At 40.2% G+C, this 20,703-nt stretch overlaps 1 protein-coding gene across 1 annotated transcript in view; it reads left to right on the forward strand.

Moving 5' to 3' along the window:
* The window catches only part of DPH6 (diphthamine biosynthesis 6), a 242,294-nt gene that overhangs the window by 165,578 nt on the left and 56,013 nt on the right, over nucleotides 1-20,703 (forward strand). The window lies entirely within an intron of this gene.

A 20,703-nucleotide genomic window follows, 5' to 3' on the forward strand; every position in this document is an offset into this window, starting at 1 on the left:
GTTTTGTTCTGGCTCATAAGTGGCTGTGCACGATTGAAACAGAAAATTGCTTAATAGAAAGATATATTCATCACCAAGTTTGTCTTCATCCCCCAAAGCAATAACTGAAAGAACCAACTCCAGCTGGAAACTTTTTGAAAAGTACGGTATTTAGTCAATGTGCCCATATCCTTTTCTTCAGGAGGGTGGTTTAGTTTCTCATCATGCTTTATGGGTTCTGCACTTTTTTACTTAGATAACTTCAGAGTTCATCTTTTGCTAACTACGTTTCATTTTATTCTGAAGAAGTTTTAAAGTAGTAAGTATCACAGTTATATACCCCTCTGGAATAGCGTGGGACAAAGGCTAGGTCTGTATCAGGAAGGGGAAATCAATGAAAACAACTCCTCCTTCCGTACTGGATCTCTGCCCCTTCTATTCATAACAACCGGGTTTAGATATAGAAGGTTGGATCCAAAGGTTGTGCAAGCAGAACACAATTGTGCAACCCATCTTTCCACATCCCTCTTCTCCCTTGGAGCCTCCTGTGTTCCTCAAAAGCCTCATTAGAAGGTCATTTACACTCCTGGGAGGCTGCAGTTGAAGGAATCGGCACCAATTGTGAAAGTCTCGTCTCAGTAATGGATGAGAGCCAGTAAACTGCAGCTCAAACCAGATAAGACTGGGGCTTCTGTTGTTTATGGTTTGGTAACCTCTAAGTTAGATTATTGCAAGGCATTATACATAGAGCTACCTCTGAAGACAATTCAGAAACTTCAGCTGGTGCAGAATTCAGCTACCAGGTTGCTCACCAGGGCCAAACAGTTTGAGCATATACCTCCAAACCTGTCCTAACTGCACTGGCTGCCAATTTGTTGCCGGGCCCAGTTCAAAGTGCTGGTTTTGACCTATAAAGCCCTAAACAGCTCAGGACTGCATTTCCTCAAGGACTGCCTCTCCCATTATGAACCAACCTGGACCTTGTGATCATCATCTAAGACCCTTATTTGTTTACCTCCTACTTGCACCCATCTTGCCATTCATCTTCCCAGCCAAGTTATTCTTCCTAGCTGGTTGAGATGCTCTGACTCAACACCTTTGAACATCAGAGGTTGAGCCTCGCTGTTCCCGATACACTGCCTGACTTCTCACTCCACAGCTTTCTGGAATGCAGTCTCTGCTGACAACCCAGACACACACCATCCTGTTGCACATAAGTTTATTTTGCATCTAAAGCTTCCTTTCAGGCTTATTTGACCATGTATTTTAGAAAGTCTGTGGAGAGCCCTCTCCTCCATCACCATTCTCTAGGCCAGTGATGGCCAGACTTGGCCCTCCAGCTGTTTTGGGACTACAACTCCCATCACCCCTAGCCAGCAGGCCCAGTGGTTAGGGATGATGGGAATTGTAGTCCCAAAACAGCTGGAGGGCCAAGATTGGCCATCACTGCTCTAGGCCAACCCTGTGGCACCTGTAAAGGGCTTGACTCTGAAATAAAGTTTGCTGAAATAATAAACCCATCTTTTTCTTTTTAGTTGTTGCCACCTGATCATCTCTTCAGTTTCATCTGCAGTTTTTTAGCTGTCAAATGACTGTTTCCATCACTTACAAGCTCCATCCACCCAGGTCTTTATTCTTGTTGACATCTGCCATATCATAATTACTTATTGGGATGGGAGAGGAAACAAGTACAACAAAGATAATTATCATCGTCATCATTTTGCTATAACTGCTATTGCTTGATACAAGCAGAAAACTGCTCTAGCAAAATAGCAGTACATTTCCCAACACTATTGTGTGTGTGCACACAGTACCAATTCAGCTTAAATAATGGTCAAATACACTGGAAAAGGAAAAGGAAAAGTAAGCTGAGGATCATCTCATGAAGTTTAGATTTACAGAGTTTAGAAAATTAGTGTTTCCATGTATTTATTTATTTATTTATTTATTTATTTACGATGAAGTCATTTAGAAGTAGCATTTTATGGCTGCAAGATATCAAGTGCATGTCGTTATATTTTTGAAAAATGGTTTCTAAAATAAACTTCCGGAAAATCTTTAGAAAGTGCTCCAGTTACCGAGCTTACTTCTGTTATTATTTTTGTCCTGTGGTGTGTTGGTGCATATGGTCATACTGAAAAATTAGGAGTATCCCCTTGGCAATGGACGCATACAACAGTCAACCTGGAGAGATGCATGCATATTCACAGAAGAGAGAGAAGGGCAATAGAAGAAAGTTCAGGATCCCAATCCCAGAAATTGAGTTAATTTTCACATGCCCATCAGGTATTCACAGCTTGCAAGGCTCTTGGATCAATCCTACTCAGTATAATATAATTTAAAAATAAACACAGCATTGAAGATAGCCATCTGTATTCCTTTCACGAACCTGCATTATTTATTATTATTATTATTATTATTATTATTATTATTATCATCATCATCATCATCATCATCATTATCATCATTATCATCATTACCCCGTCTGGGTTTCCCCAGACACTCCAGGCAGCTTACAACATATATAAAAACAAAATAAAAACATCAATCCTTAAAAACTTCCCTCAACAGGGCTGCCTTCAGATGTCTTCTAAAAGTCCAATAGTTGTTTTATTTCCTTGACATCTGAAGGGAGGGCATTCCACAGGGAAGGTGTCACTACCGAGAAGGCCTTCTGCCTGGTTTCCTGTAACTTCCCTTTTTGCAGTTAGAGAACCAGCAGAAGACCCTAATATCCATGTGAATATTGTTTTCTTTGTAGGGTTGTGACGTGTTTCTTGGCAGAGGCTCTGATAGCTCAGTGGTAGAGCATTTGCTTTGCATGTGGAAGGTTCCTGGTTTAGTCTTGGGTATCTCTAGCTAGGGCTTAGGGAGATTTCCACCTGAAATCTTGGAGAGCCACTCACTGCCAGTCAGTATGGACAAAAGTGAGCCATAAGCTCTGACTCATTATAAAGCAGCTTCCTGAGCCCTGTCCCAGGCCTAGAATTTTCTCTTCTTAAAAATGGTTTGCATTTTCCTCTACTGAAAAAGAAGTAACAATGTCATTATCTAGCATGATGATATTATGAGTGATTTTTGCTAACTCATTCCCTGTAATTATCAATATAAAGAAAATAAACCATATGGGTTGTAGTCCACTTATTTTGGATGGGACAGATGGCATTATTGATGGATGGAAAGATTCCAAATGTTTATAGTATAATGAAATAGCAGCAACTAGTTGCAAGAGTTCATTCTCATTCACTCAGGCATATTATTGAGTTGTGGTTGAACTCTATCATTTACTCACAGCTCTTTAAGGACATTGCAGAGCTGTGTTACATAAAGGGCAACTCTGTGAAAAACTCACGCCAAGATTCCTAGGTGTGGTGTTGTTGTCCCCCAGCTTCAACTAATTGTCTCCTCGTTGCCCTTTCCAGACAAGTGACCAGCTAATCAAATGAAGTGCATGGCAGACAAGCTAAGTGTGATAGCATCATCACACAATGTGTAATGATACAAAACATGGTGCATTGGGGATGATGGCACGCGAAATGTCTCGTTTCACACATAGGCAAATGTGTAGCATAAATTCTATCTTTGTCTTCTTTGGCGACCATACATAGACTGCAATAAATATAACTTTGGTTTTGATATGGAAGGCAGTAGTTCTAATCTTATTTATTGTTTTCTTTTGTTTTTGATGGGTGTTGTCTGGAAAAGCAACCTAATTTATTTTTTAAAAATAATAATCAATAGATAAATAAATAATTTTCATCAAATAACGAAGCTCACTGGGGACTCTTGCACCAGTCACTGAGCAATTGCCTGTCCTGTTTGTCAGAAACTTTTGCATGATTCAAATTACAGTTATAATTCACGTCATACTATTAAAACTGCTTCACCAAGCACTTCTGTATGGAATCAGATTCCAAGGAAGGCGATTTTGACTAAACATTAGAAAGAACTTTCAGAAAGTAAGGGCTGTTTGACTGTGGAATGGAATATGATGGATTCTCCTTCATTGGAGGTTTTTAAGCAGAGGTTGAGTGACCAGCGGTCAGGGATTCCTGCATTTCAGGGAATTGAACAAGTCGACACTTAGGGTCCCTTCCAACTCTACAATTATATGATGCACAAAAGCCAGGTCAGATCGTTCTGTTTTTGTCATATAGTGTGTAACTAAAATCAAAAGCATTGGCTTTCTTTTTGCATGAAAAGTGGTGAACTAAGAAAACAGTGATGATTATTTGGGATGGTGGCATTGGAAGCGCATTCCGCTATATCTGGAAAGCCTGGATAAGTTGGAAGTTATTTCCTACCTCCCTTTATCCCCATCCCTATGTCACCTTCCAGCTGCACTGCTGTTTCTCCTGGCCTCAGAGAATGTATACGTTGGCTGCTGCAGCAGCAAGCAAAGGAAGTGATGAGACAGGAAGGAGCAAAGCAGGGAGGGAAATGGATGTACCATATCAAGATGGGGGAGCCTAGGGTGAGGATTGGAACATAGTAGAACCAGGAATTGGGCAGGTGGTGAATGGGCGGCATGGCTAAGGAGTGGGAACCAAAGAGTAAGAGGAAATGGGAAAGAGGCTAGGCCCATCTCTTCACCTGAAACTACAAGAACCTCCTGGGGACAATGTGAATCTCTTAGACTTTGCATTGCATCCACTCAATCACTGTATCCTTGGAAGAATCACAGAACAGCAGCAGAAAAATTAATCACGTTGCTCTCCTTTTTAGAAAATCTCTTGTGGTTATATTAATGTAGCTGGTCATGCTATTGAGGGGAAACCAATTAGTTTGAAAGATATTGCTATAAGCTTCTATGAGGTCCCGTATAAATCCAGTTGAAAAGTTATAGATATAATTAGCTAGTATCTTCTGCCATATCAGGATTGTGGCATTTGTTTTGCATTGAAATGTTGTGAATGTTCATTGACTCTAGCATTTAAAAAGCAAGATTCCTGTACAAAACATCCAGTAAGACTTTCATCTTGTGTCTTACAAATTTCATTTCCCAAGGGCCAGGATTTAAAAAACAACAACACGCTTTTGTATTCTTGTGAGGTAATTATAACGTAAATATTTAACACAGGTCACACTTAGATAGAACTCTAAATGTCTTTGGAATTGCTGTGCCTTTTGAAACTGGTCCACAAAGGAACATAAAAAGATTGTAATGCTTTTAAAAAAGCAAACAGATAAGAATAATCAGGGGAAATAGGTCAGTGAAATATGCTATACATTTTGAGAAACCTGCATAGATTGCAGCATTTATAATTGAACATAGTCACTGAAAGAACGATGAAATGGTGAACAATGAAGGACATGGCTTAAATGGCTTTAACCATAGCCTTTAAAAAATGTATAAAAATCCATGAGATTAATACATGAGAGACAGAAGAGAGTGTTTGGCGGGAACAAGGTGAGGATTGATTCAAACTCCCCTTTCACATTTGTGTCATCTTTATTTCAGTATTATTTTTCTTGTAAGAACCTTTTAATTGTACTGCTTTCCTAAAGCAGACTAAGGATAAGCCAGATAAATAAACAAAACTCATGATTACCAGGATGAATAAATACTGTATTGTATCCTGAAGGGCAGCGTGGGTGGGTGGAACTCTGAACAATATTACTAAAGGGGGAGGGTATACCTGTGGCAAGGTCCTGCTTTACAGAGTGGTGCCGTTATGCATGCTCGTGGCAGGTGGATGGGAGCATGGAGGGAGGGAGCATAGCAAGGAAGTTTCTTGCTAAGCCAAGAAAGAGGATTTATGGGAAGGTCTCAGGCTGCAGGGGAATGTTTAAGCCCTGCCCCAGTGGTAACATACGACCCTCAGGCCTCGCCAATTCCGGACCAACCCATTCCGAATCTCACATGTTCATGCAGGTCTGCCAATTTCTAGTACCAATGGTGGGCTTTAAACAAGCTCAGTGATGCTCTGTTCATTTGGAAGTGCTGAAAATAGGTACCTCCAGCATGGTGTCATCTGTAAAATGTCATAGCAGGAAAATCTCTTGCCTCCAGGACACCTTTCAGCAAGAGGGTCACATACCCTATTTAGATAGTGAATATTTGACTTCCGGAGGCGGCGCGAAACTGTAATGGCGGTCCTCTTCTAGTCTGAAGAGGGGCTCCGCAGGAAAGGGTCGTTTCGCTGCGGCACAGCGACGACCCATCAAGAAAAACCACGAGCAGAGTGAGCTCGTGGCCGTGGGACTCGGCGGGCACCTGGAGCGACCCCGAAATCGCGAAAGGAACCCCATAAGGGGCTCCGGAGTGAAAGAGGGGTAGCGGTGCTGTGAGTTCATCGCTCTTTCTGCGGGAGTGAAGCCGCGCAGCTGTTGCAGATGAGCGCCGACCTTTCTTCCTTTAAAGATTCGACTGAAACAACAAACCCGTGAGTAAGGACGTTAAATTCGGCAGTAAATTCTTGAAAAAAATTTTGGCTGTAACCGGGAGACGTTAAAAAGGAAGTCCGCCTCCCGGAGCTGCTTACAAGATCAAAGCAAGGGATCAGAGAAGCGAAAAGCGGCTGAAAAGGGATGTTTTAAAGAGGGACTTTCATGCACTTTCAGAAGTGACTGTTAACGAGAAAAGATAGACTTATTTGTGAGCAATTTTTTAAAAGGAAAATTGGAGCGATCCTCCCCAGTAAGATCATTCAAAGCTAAATTCCAAATCGTCGGGCTGCTGGAGGGGAAACTGTTTAACTGCGGAACTGTTACAAATTGTTACAAACTTTTACAGACGTATGGATACCCTTGAGCTTTTGAGCTTTAACAAGCTGGACTGGATACAAATTGTAGGCACCTTTTTGAAACTTTGTTAAAAGTTTAAAGTACTCTGCAGGACTTGTTTATTACCATTTGGGACTATTGCATTTCTGCTTTTTAACATACAGGGGACTTTAATGGCGGAAAAGTTGCCTTCTTCTTTTTGAAACTTTGGTGGTACTCCCCCTAGAGGATTTTGGGAATATAAGGCCTGGGAACAGCTTTTTATGTTTACTCTCTCTCACTGGATTGTTTTTAAATTGGATCTGTCTTTCCCATGGGACAATAACAATTTGACCTTGAACATTGACTGATGAGTGGTACAGGAAAGACAAGAGCAGCCAAAGCCAAGGAAGCTAAGGAGAAGGAAAAGGAAAAAAAGCAGGCACAGCTTGTACAAACAACTTTGACTCAGGGACGCAGATCATCAGTTCCAGCTGTGCTGGGCGTACAAAAGGCAGAAGCCGAAAAGTCTAAAATTCCAGCAGAGGAAGATATGGCAGCAGGAGCATCTGAGGGAGTTCTGAAACAAATCTTGGAGCAGTTGGCAGCTTTAAATCAAAAGGTTGACAACCAATCATCAAAAATTGACCAAGCTACATCTTCGATCCAGAAATTGACAGATCAGGTTTCCCAGCATACACAAGCAATTGAAAAATTGCAAGGAGCTACACAAGAAAACCGTAATTTGGCTGGGGAAGCTGTTCAAATTGCAACGGCAGCTAGAAAAGAGGTCGAGGAAGTTAGAGGTGAAGTTAAACCTTTGCATAAACAAATTGGTGAACAACAAGCCTACCTCTCGATGGTGGAATTGAAAAATCGTGAGAATAACCTCAGATTAAGAGCAATCCCAGAAATTGAACAAGAAGATTTAATTGGATTTTTGACAACAGAATTTTCAAAATTCTGGGGCATTAAGGAAGAAACTGACTTTAAAATAGTGTCAGCTTTTCGGCTGGGAAGATTGGTAAGGAAGGACAGACCCAGAGATTGTTTGATAATTTTGAGATCAAGGGAAGAGAGAGACAAAATATTAGGCCTACATTTCGCAAATACATTGGTGATACAAGATAAAAGGGTGGAAATTTACCGAGACATCCCAAAACAGTTATTGGACTTGAGAACCACTTATTCAGAACTGGCAAGACTGCTGAGAATCAACACAATTCGTTATAGGTGGGAGTTTCCACAAGGGTTATCATTTACTTACAAGCAGAAGAAGGTAAAGATAAAAACACCAGAGGATTTACAAAAGTTCCTGCACGATCACGGTGAAGATCTCCAAAAAGAAGCAGCAGCACTTTGTCCTCTACCACAAGCTGGGATTCCGCCTGGAGGCGGAGCAGGCCCTACACCCTCGGGACCAGAAGATACACCACTCTAGGTGTAACAAAACAGTACAGGATGTCTCTGCAGCTACTTAGTTGGAATATAAATGGCGGAAATTCTCCGGAAAAAAGAAGGAAAATATTTCACATATTGAAGAAAGAACAATTGGACATTATTTGTTTACAAGAAACCCATGTGACCAGGCTTCACAGAAAAGTCTTAGTTAACAAAAGACTAGGCCAAGAATTTATTTCATCAGACAAGGTTAAGAAAAGAGGCGTGGTGATATATGCCAAGGAGAGCCTGGCACCAAAATTTGTATTTAAAGATGAGCAAGGAAGAATCTTGGCGATTGAAATCCAGACACAAGGAGAAAAAATTTTGATATTAGGAATATATGCGCCAAATGACGGGAAATCAGAATTTTTTAAGAAGCTGCATGAGACCATGTTGGACTATATGGACTACAACAACATCATAATGATGGGAGACATGAATGGAGTGGTATCTACACATATGGATAAGTCTCAAAATCAAAACTTAACATCAGATGGCAGACTGCCTAAAACTTTCTTTGAACTGATTGACAATTTGGATCTGATTGATATATGGAGGACAAAAGACCCCCTAGGTAAAGAAGGAACTTTCTTCTCTGAGGCCCACCTGTCATGGACAAGGATCGACCAAATCTGGACATCTAGAGGGCTGGCACCCAAGACTAGAAAGGTGGAAATCTGCCCAAAAACATGCTCCGACCACAATGCTTTGAAACTAGAACTTAGACTTACCCAAACCGGTTCCTTCAGATGGAGAATGAATGACACCTTATTAAGAGATCAAGAGATTGTGAAAAAGGCCCAAAAAACGTTAAAGGACTATTTTGAAATCAACCTGAACACTACAGTTGAAAAAAGAATGATCTGGGACGCAAGTAAAGCCGTTATGAGAGGGTTTCTGATACAACAAAATACAATCAAGAAAAAGCTCTGGAATGGAAAGAAGGATAAAATATTGGAGAAAATATATCAAGGTGAGAAGAAACTGAGAACCAATCCCAAGTCAAAGGAAGTGCTGAGAGAAATCAAATTCCATCAAGCACAATACTCTAAACTGATAAATCAAGAGATCGAATGGAAAATCAAACAGATGAAGCAAAGATCGTTTGAATCAGCAAACAAATGTGGAAAGCTGCTAGCTTGGCAGCTGAAAAAAAGACAAAAGTTAAATACAGTGACAAATCTAGAGATTGAAGGAAGAATGGTTCAGAAACCAGAAGAAATCAGGAAGTGCTTCCACAGATACTTCAAAGAACTTTATGCACAAGGGCCTCAGAAAGAGTTGGAGATAGATCAATTTTTAAGGATAAATGGACTACCAAAAATAACCCAAGATAAAAGATCAATCTTGAATTGTAAAATAACTCAACAGGAAATTGAAGGTGCCATTCAGAATATGCAACTTGGCAAATCTCCAGGCCCGGATGGGCTTACCTCCAAATACTACAAGACTTTGAAGGACTACTTGACACAGCCTTTGATGGAGGTATGCAACCAGATCATGGAGGGGAAGAGGGCACCGGAAACGTGGAAAGAAGCATTCATCACATTGATACCCAAGCTAGAATCTGAAAAGACCCAGCTTAAGAACTACCGTCCCATCTCACTCCTGAATGTGGATTACAAAATATTTGCAGACATTTTAGCAAGCAGACTTAAAAAGGTCTTAAATGAAGTAATTCACAAGGACCAAGCTGGCTTTCTCCCTGGTAGACATTTATATGGAAATACCAGAAACATCATTGACATTTTGGAACTATTGCAAACCAATAGGAACACAAGGGCGGTTTTAATCTTCATTGATGCGGAGAAAGCATTTGATAATATATCTTGGAAGTTTATGAAGAAAAATTTGGAAGGGATGGGAGTGGGACGGGGGTTTGAAAATGGAATAGAAGCAATCTATTCAGAACAGAAAGCTAAATTAATAGTGAACAATGTGGTGACGGAGGAATTTAAAATTGAAAAAGGGACACGACAAGGGTGCCCTCTATCCCCTCTTTTATTCATTTCAGTCCTGGAGGTGCTATTGAACATGATTAGGGAGGACCGGTTGGTACAAGGGATAGAGGTCGGAGTGAAACAATATAAACTGAAAGCTTTTGCAGATGACTTAGTTTTGACATTACAGGAGCCAGAACCCAGTACAAAAAGAGTTTTAGAACTTATTCATGAGTTTGGTCGGGTTGCAGGATTTAAGTTGAACAAACAAAAGACTAAGGTTTTGGCCAAAAACTTGACATCTACAGAAACAGAGGGGTTTCAGAGAGAAACAGAATTAAATGTGGTTAAAAAGGTGAAATACCTAGGGATCTATTTGTCTTCCAAAAATTTGAACTTATTTAAAGACAATTATGAAAAATGTTGGTCGGAAATTAAGAAGGACTTAGAAATTTGGTCAAGATTGAAACTTTCCTTGTTGGGTCGAATAGCAGCTATAAAGATGAATGTATTGCCGAAAATGTTATTTTTGTTTCAGACCCTACAGATCGTGGACAGAGTGGAATGTTTTGGAAAATGGCAGAAGGATATATCTGGGTTTGTCTGGCAGGGCAAAAAGCCTCGAATAAAGTTTAAAATACTAACTGACTCGAAAGAAAGAGGAGGGTTTGCCCTGCCGGACTTGAGGTTATATTATGAATCTGCAGCCTTCTGCTGGTTGAAAGATTGGTTTTTGTTAGAAAACACTGATGTCCTGGATCTGGAAGGGTTTGATAATGCTTTTGGTTGGCATGCATATCTATGGTACGACAAGGTTAAGGTTCATAAACTGTTCAAAAATCATATTGTCAGAAAATCAATTTTTGCAGTCTGGATGAAATATAAGGACTTATTAGAGAGTAAAACCCCGAGGTGGCTATCACCAGTGGAGGCCAAGGCTCGAAAAAGACCCAATATGGAGGCCTATTGGCCGAAATATTGGGAAATAATCGAAAAAATTGGAGACAACTGGAAACTGCAGAGTAAGGATAAACTAAAAAATAAGGTGCGAGATTGGTTACACTATGCTCAAATTCAAGAGGTTTTTAAATTGGATAAAAAAGTTGGTTTCCAAGTGGAAAAATCGAAATTGGAGACAGAATTGTTAGAACCAAAAACTAAGGTATTATCGAGAATGTACAACTTGCTGCTTAAGTGGAATACACAGGATGAGACAGTTAAATCTGCCATGATAAAATGGGCACAGGATGTCGGACATAACATTATGTTTGAAGACTGGGAAAGGTTATGGAACAACGGGATAAAATTCACGGCATGTAGTGCCCTGAAAGAAAATATTATGAAAATGTTATACCGGTGGTACATGACCCCAGTCAAGCTAGCTAAGATATATCACCTGTCTGATAACAAATGTTGGAAATGTAAGGAGGCAGAAGGGACATTTTTTCATCTCTGGTGGACCTGCCCAAAAGTGAAGGCCTTCTGGGAAATGATTTACAATGAACTGAAAAAGGTATTTAAGTATACCTTTCCCAAGAAACCAGAGGCCTTCCTGCTGGGCATGGTAGACCAGAAAGTGTCAAAGAAAGATAGAACTTTGTTTATGTATGCTACCACAGCAGCAAGAATACTCATCGCAAAGAATTGGAAGACACAAGATTTACCCACGTTGGAGGAATGGCAGACGCAGTTGATGGACTATATGGAACTAGCTGAAATGACCGGCAGAATCCGAGATTTGGATGAAGAATCAGTCGAGGCGGATTGGAAAAAATTTAAAGACTATTTGCAAAAATACTATAAGCTGTATGAACTTTAAGACAGTGCATGTTTTTGGAAAGGTTACGCTTTAGCAAATATGATTAAGCAAATGGTAAAATTAATGACAAATGAGAAAAGAAGTCAATGTGAATCAAACATTTTATGTTTATTTTAAAAGGTAACAAAGTTAAGATACAATATACTGAATATGGGTACATAATAATGGAAAGTTCCAACAAGGTTTGAAATAAGGTAACAAATTGCTGATATTGCTACTACAAAGAACGCAGATCTGGAAGGTGTGGGGAAGTCCAATGGTTTTCTTTTTTGTTAAAAAAATCAAAAATTGTTTCTTGTATTTGGGTTTTTCTGTATTGTATTGAATTGTCAAAATTATGAAAAGAAACGTAATAAAAATTATTTAAAAAAAAAAAAAAAAAAATAGATAGTGAATATTTCCCTGATACCTGCTAAAATGGAGACCGTTATATTTACTCTAGCAAGGGGAAGCAAGGTGTTCTATTCCCCTCACCGCATACTCTCTGTCTCTCCCCCCAAACTGGCACTCATTGGCTACTGAGCATGCCCAGTCCTCACTGGTGTGTTTTGAGAAATCCTTAAATTTGCAGTTTTGCAGTAGTAAGACTTCCAGTGAAAATACTGATACATCTCTCTTTTTATCTGTTATGGCCTTACCTCTTTCAACATTCACCACCTGACTTTGCCATTTCAAGAAATGAGGTCTTGAAGGGCTTCAAAGAAAGGAGACCATTGCTCTCCTACTGAGAATCTGCCCAGATCTGTAAGAACATGTCTGTATAATGTTTGCTATGGAATAGAGAAGATGTGTCCAGGCTATGGGAGAACAGTTCAAGATGATTTTTCTCCCCAGAAACAGTTCCACAGCCTTGCCTACCCATGAGCTCAGTATGTTCTGTTCCTTTATTTTTAGTGCTCAGTGTCCGCTTACCTTGTTAATTTACTCATTTTGGATTATATCTGTGTCAATTTTACCTGCCACTCTGAAATGCCAGGGACCCTGACTAAAAACTCTTCTATTTGGAAGTCAGCCACACCGAGTTCCAAGGAGCTTACTGCCAAATAATTGGGCTTTGGAAATGTGAGATACAAAAGTAGTATATCTGGTCCTTTTTGTTTTGCTCTCATTCAAGCCTGGATACTTACAGTGACTTGAATGTGAACTACTGCTATTTTAATGCTGCTTTAAACTTTCACACAGCACACAGTGCCAGCCACTGACCCAGCAACATGTATGCCAGCTCAGCAGTGAATAATCACTTTAACTGCTCTGTGTTTTTCTTCTTCATCCATGAAGCAGAATAAATGCTTTTGGCTTGTATAATGCATTCTTATAGCACTCTGTCAGATCTCTTGTTTGTGATTTGGGGTTTTCATAACCCCCACTCACCACTCACTCTTGTGTGTGTGTGGGTCTGTCTGGAAAAAAATAAGAGAAAATATATATATATATATATATATATATATATATATAAATATATATATCTGCCTTACAGGGCAATCCTATAACAGATCTACTCAAATGGAAGTCCTATTGAGCTCAGCTGGGCTTTCTCTCTGATAAGTAAGTCTAGAACTGCAGATTTTGCTTTGTATAGATCTGCAGTGTTGACCTGCAAAAATTAGCATAGTACTCATAATTGGTTATTTATAGCAACAAGCCTTTAGTTTTCAGTATAAAGCCTAACGGGTATTTTTTTAAAATAAAAAAAGTTGTCCAGATACGTACTAATAGATGAGTAACATAGCACTGATGCATGTTGAGTTTAGCATTGCAATAGGTTAGTCATCGGTCAATGGGAACCTCAGTTTACACAAACTGCAGTTGAGCAATTAAAATGTTGGCTTCCAGTGTCTAGAGATTGACATGGGAAACTGCTGAGCCTATTAGCTCTTTCGGCAGCCTTTGCTACCATGGGTGTTTGTCACAACCAATGGACCTGGCAAGCTTTCTTGGCACTCCTTTTGAGGGCTTGCATTCCTTCCTGGCAGGAAGCTGGTGATAGTGAGAGGTTGCGGTTAATTACCCAAGGACCTTCCCTCTGGGCCAACCGTTTATAGTTGCTGCTTGGTCCAAAGTTTTTAAGAGCGAATTTGTAGCTGATTGTCCACACCTTCAGCCACATGTCACTGTTATCAGAGAGTGGGTGTGGGATTTTCCTTTGCATGCTAATGGCGGGTTGTGCCCAGACTGAGGAGAGTTGCTGTGGTCGCACCCCTAGGTACCCTCATGATTGTCCATCCGGCAGATGTCAGAGTTATGAACATGTGGAAGGAGATAGCCCTTTCACAGCTTTTCTTGCTTTTCTTTTCTTTTTGTATTTAATGCCCAGTATTTCAGAATTCTCCTTTTGTGGGAGTACAGGAGACTAGAAGAGGAACTAAATGTTGAGTTATGGCAAACTTGGTTATTGTGATGAAATTTTGTCTGCAGCTAATGGGCAGAACTTTGACTTCTTGTACCATTGTCTCTTGCTGCCCCATCTCTCCTCTGAACTGAGCTGGCAGACTGACAGCTCACACAAGTCGGAAGTGGTGTCATGAAGCAGATGGTTCCCCACTCACGTCCACCATGGTGGTGGTACTAAGACTGGGCCGTCCCCTATTGTCAAAGTTTAAGCTGCTCCTGCAACTTCATATTTGGACTATTGCTATACTAGTTACCATATTTTCCCATGTATAAGGCGCACTAGTTAAGCTGCTCCTGCAACTTCATATTTGGACTATTTCTATACTAGTTACCATATTTTTCCATGTATAAGGCGCACCCTATTTTGAGGGACTCAGTATTAAGAAAATGGGGGGGGGGTGCACAGAATTGTTGAGCTTTGGGGGGATTTCCCAGAGTTGTTAACCTTTTTTGGGTGGTGTCAAAAATCGCTTACACAAAGGGCCGACACTTACACTCGCACGCATACCCAAATAAACCTATCGTCATCCTGCTCAACGCAAGCAGCCGCCAATCGCACTGCTGATTGCTGCAGCAACACACTATCGGCACCAGCCCTTGCCACAGCAAACTCCCGCCCTAGCACCGCTGCAAATCTCCTGCTCACGGCTGCACCCAATCTCCCCTCCCACCAATGCACCCAACTTTTTAACATACTTTTTCGGTAAAAAATAAATAAATCATCTTATACACAGAAAAAACGGTATATCAATAAATGTTGCACTTGTCATAGAATATCTGTTAGTTTTTGAGAAAGTATTGAATATCCGAGAGTGTGACAATGACCTCTCCCCACCCCCGCACCATGAATTCAGGCATGAGAATCTGCCTTATGCTGAATCAGACCACTGGTTCATCTAGCTCAGTGTTGTCTGCCTTGAGTAGTAGAGGCATTCAAGGATTTCAGGTGGGATCTCTCCCAGCCCTACTTGAAGATCCTGGGGATTGACCCTGGGACTTCCTAAATGCAACTCAGGTGCTCTGCCCATGCACTATGACCCTCTCCTATTGGCCTTCTAAATCAAAGGCATTGCTTTTCTCTTATTTCAAATGGCCAGCATTTCCTCTCAGGCATAATACTGTGACTATGTTGGACTAAACCGCTGTCTCTTTCTCTGCCATCCTAAGGGCTACTAAAAGAAAAGAAAAAGAAATATTAAATACCTGCACTATATTGCCTGGAGTAAGTTCTGGAGTAACAAAATGCCACATGTTAGCTAAAGGTGAACCAAATCTTCCTCCCTGTGGGGTAGGAAAAACCCATAGCCTTTTTTAAAGGAAGGTTTTCATAGAATCATAGAGTTGGAAGAGACCACAAGGGCCATCGAGTCCAACCCCCTGCCAAGCAGGGGTTTACTGTACTAAAGGAAGGGACCAAGGATTTTTTTTCTCACTGGTTTTAAACTTAGAAAGAAGGGGGGAAAGTATTGCATAGCACCTGGAGCATGTATAAGGCATGTCTCTGCTGCAAATGACCAAAAGAAGGCAGCGGAAGTGATTGGTTCAGCACTAGTATTAGCATATGGTAATTACGGTCTGTGTTTCTATGGGAAGCCTAAGATTGCAGTAAAGATTTTATTGTAGCCATTCAACTCTCAACTTTTGGATGAATTTGAAGGCTAAGTATACTTTCAAAGACATTTTACAGATATCTAAAAAAATTCCACTCTGGATTGAAATAAAGCATTTCAATGAAATATATCCATTAAATATTGTGAAGTTGGCTCTTTTTATCATTTGAACGTACCTTTGCATCTGCTTTTTATTATTTAGACCATTTCTGGCCTTAAAACCCCCCTTAACTCAGTTTAGCGGTCTCCCTCCAAGAGAGTGTATTTTTGACACCACACAGAATAAAACTTGGAGACTGATAGTCTGTGATCAGATTCCATGCGACAGACGTGATCTGCTTCTACTTTATATTGCTATCAATTTATGGCTTTGTTCCTTAAATAGTTATGCTTCTTCCACATTGTAACAGATATATTGAATTATGTATGTTTGAGAGGTATTTCAAGGAATCTTAACTTTAATCATTATTCTTATCTTGTCTTAGGAACCCATAGTTTGGCAAGAAAAATAGCCTTTCAATATGGCAATTATTTTCTTATCAATTTCATATTTTCATATCCTTGTGTTTCACTGGCATACAGTACTTGACTTTACATTTTAGCTCTGCAGGAAATATTTTAAACATTATTATTACAAAGGGAGAAATCAAAAATCAAAGTGAATTCTTAGTACAATGCTGTGGTGCAGGAAGGTGCAATTGCTGTTAACAGCAGCCTGCATTATACTCTAGAACTAACTCACAGCTTGACAGAAAGTCCCTGCTGGGGAAGAAATGTAGGGGAACTGGCAAGAGTTTTACCACATTTGCTTCCTGCTGCTAATAAGCTTTAACCTGTTTCATTTTTATTATGCTTACTGTTTAGATATTTTGCTTCCAAAATTATTTCTGTAGCACTGAGAATACTTTAAAAGGATTGTGGCACGAAGGACCATTTTAATATGTAAGACTGTCAGCGAGGGAGATTATAGGCCATAATGAGTAAGGTGGCTGCCTTCTGCTTATTGTGATTTCAAAGTTCAAGCACTGAACTCAAAAGATTAAGGATAGCGAGTGGCTAATACATACAGTTTGATGTACATTTTAGTGCTCTGCAAACAGTATATTTATTTGTGTTCTTTCTACTAGTCTGATATATTTGCAGATTTTTAATTTTTTCTGTATGTGATCTGTATGTACGCATTTAATTATATGAGTAAGTTTCCTGTTAGCTCTGTTGGTTAGAGCTTAGTGCTAATAAAGCTAAAGTTGCAGGTGTGATCCTTGTATGGGCCAGCTGCATATTCATGCATTGCCAGGGTTGGACTAGATGGTCCTGCACCAGCCCTGGCACCACTACCATAACGTAAGTTATGGACCCTCATACCTACGGGACCACCTCTCCCGGTATGCCGCGTGGAGGACCTTAAGGTCCATAAATAGCAACACCCTAGAGGTCCCGAGCCCTAAGGAAGTCAGATTAGCCTCAACCAGAGCCAGGACCTTTTCAACACTGGCTCCGACCTGGTGGAACTCTCTGTCTCATGAGACCAGGGCCCTGCAGAATCTGATTTCTTTCCGCAGGGCCTGTAAGACAGAGTTGTTCCGCCTGGCCTTTGGCTTGGAATCAACTTGATCCCCTTCCCTTCTTTCCTTTTTCCTTTCTCCTTCTGTGATGGAACTCCTATTTGGGGACTTCCCTGGCTTTTTTCTGGCTCACGTAGGACCAGTCTGGATAGTTGGCCTTGGTGAAGATTTGACGTTTTCATCCCCAAAAAGTTTTTGATATGAGTTTCTACTGAAATGAGGCTGCATTTTAATGTTGTATTTTAATCTTCTTTTTAAGTTGTATTTTAATCAATTGTTTTTTATACCTGGTGTTAGCCGCCCTGAGCCCGGTCTTGGCTGGGGAGGGCGGGGTATAAAAAAATTATTATTATTACTATTATTACTGTTGTTATTATTATTATTATTATTACCATAATGTAAGTGAACTTTAGGCCCAGTAACTTTAGGCCCCACCCTGTGCCCTCCAGGTGTTTTGGACTACAACTTCCATCAGCCCCAGCCTCTATTACAGTCAAACCTCGGTTGTCGAACGTAATCCATTCCAGAAGCCTATTCGGCTTCCGAAATGTTCGATAACCGAGGCACAGCTTCTGATTGGTTGCAAGAGCCTCTTGCACTAAAGTGGAAGCTGCATCAGACATGTGGCTTCCGAAAAACGTTCGAAAACCGGAGCATTTACTTCCAGGTTTTCCGAGTTCAGGAGCCAAAACGTTCAGAAACAGAGCCATTTGACACCAAGGTTTGACTGTACTCAGAAATGGCCACTGCATAATTTCCTAGTAATTTCCTGGTAGCAAGTTGTTCGTGTATGGTGGCAATGCAAATCCAGGATTTCCCCCCAATGTTTGTGCATTGAAAAAGTTTACAATAGTATTCAGTACATATGAGGAGATGCTCATCTATTAAAAATGCTTGCTTCATAGAGTTAACTGGAAGCAATTTGAGGAAACTTAATAAGGCTGCCATTTTTTTCTACACTACCCGTCCTGAAACTTTCTTGGCAGCTAAAAAGCCAGAATTTACATTTGCTTACAATTATTTGATTGTTAAATAATTACTCCCATTACTTTTTCCCCCTACTTTTTTTTGCACAGATTACCTGTCTGCTACTTTTGCTGTCCAAGGAAATGGAGATTCTTTGTCATTTGGTCCATTCTAAATTAAAGAAAATGAATACTGAATTGCTAGTTCTATAAAGAACGTGATGGGATCATGAAAGTGAAAGATAATGCTACCTTAAGGAGTTGCAGTTTTTCAAAAAAAAATCTTCAGTGGCAGTTTTGATTATGATAGTGACAGGATTAATGAGCCTATAAATTATACATTTGAAAGTTTCCTCACAGTGTCTGCATAACAAGAGTGCACCGGTTTAAGCTTCAGAACAAAGTATCCTTACCAACAATAGGTTTGTCACTTGCAAAGTAGAGATTCCACTAGGAAAACTGCAGAGGAAAAAGTCAAAGTCTTTTAGAAAAGAGAAAGAGAACTCGGCTTATTCACAGCTATATCAATGGACCATATAAATCCCTTGAGTGTTTCGGTTATTCCAGTGGATGAGTCTGCCTGGTAGTCACATCTGCAAGCTTGTCTTGTAAGCATCCCGAAAGTACATTATCCTACAATTTCTGCAAATTATCTGCAATATATAGAATAACCGTTTGTGCCATTTGAAAACAGTTCCCAAGTTCAGTTGTTTTTGAAAGCAGGTGTCACGCTTTCCAAATGAAAAGGCAACTAAGTTTAAAACTCACAATCCTGCCCTGACCTTTCAGAGCACTGCATTCAGTTTTTATTAGTTCCATTGATCACCTGATTAGAGGTTTCTTCTGTGTACAGCAGTCTGTCTGAATAGCAGAAGCTGTAGGATAGTGCACTTAAATTGCTTAGTGTTTTAGAAATAAAATCCATGAGATTCAAGCCGCCAGGTGTTTTTCTCATTCGGTCTGTTATATAAATTTGAGAGCAGATTTTCTATAATCTATCTTATTATGTAGGTAGTTATGCTGTTGTTTCCCATTTTCAAATAAGAAATACTGATTGCAAAGAGATAAACATTTCCTTGGGTCCTTAAGGAGCAGGTATTACATGAAACTGCTTGAATTCATTTTTGCAAACTGCCAGATTTTGTTTCCATAAGGATTCTTCCTCTTTAAAAAAATGACATGGCTAAGTGTTATACATTGAGGTTGTTTGCTGAAACAAGGCTATTGTATATCCGTGAGTAAAATTCTATGGTTGAGTTTAGCTGGTGGTGCAATTTGGACGTTTTCTTTTAAATAATTGAACATATTATCTAACATTTGCTGTGGAATTTCAAAGGATGAGACTACCATTATGTACAAGAGGAACAAGGACTGAAGAGCCATATAGCTAGAAAGCAGGAGGAAGGAGGCGGGGGATAATGGTTGGCTAAAAGCAGGGTTTGTCATGGGAACAGTCTTCCTGCACCAGTTGTGTCATCCTAGCAAAGAAGAGACTACGAAAAAGAATCCAAGCTAGCATTTCACTGCTCTTCGCACTACTGTTACTTGAACTCGAGTCTACAGAAAGACTAAGCAGTTGAAAAATATAGCATAAACCTGTAAACTGGGGGAGGCTGGGTGATTCTTATCAGCGCTAGGTTCTTGGCTCTGTTGCTGGTTTCCAAAACGGAAGCATTCATAATCTGTAAATTAATACAAATACGTTGTGGCTTCTTCAAGGAAAGGACACAGGCGAATAGCACAGTGTTTTATTGAGAGCAGAGTTTTATTGATTGTGAGCAGCAGCAGTGGGACGAAGTCCCCAGCTTGCAGAGATCAATTGCACTCAGTTACAATTTGGGGTGAAAGAGGAGAGCGCAAAATATGGTCTGAAGCTCAACATCAAAAAAACGAAGATCATGGCCACTGGCCCCATCACCTCCTGGCAAATAGAAGGGGAAGAAATGGAGGCAGTAAGAGATTTTACTTTCTTGGGCTCCATGATCACTGCAGATGGTGACAGCAGTCATGAAATTAAAAGACGCCTGCTTCTTGGGAGAAAAGCAATGACAAACCTAGACAGCATCTTAAAAAGTAGAGACATCACCTTGCCAACAAAGGTCCGTATAGTTAAAGCTATGGTTTTCCCAGTAGTGATGTATGGAAGTGAGAGCTGGAACATAAAGAAGGCTGATCGCTGAAGAATTGATGCTTTTGAATTATGGTGCTGGAGGAGACTCTTGAGAGTCCCATGGACTGCAAGAAGATCAAACGTATCCATTCTTAAGGAAATCAGCCCTGAGTGCT

The sequence above is a fragment of the Podarcis filfolensis genome (genome assembly GCF_964270895.1).
Source record: "Podarcis filfolensis genome assembly, chromosome: 1".
Lineage (NCBI taxonomy): Eukaryota > Metazoa > Chordata > Lepidosauria > Squamata > Lacertidae > Podarcis > Podarcis filfolensis.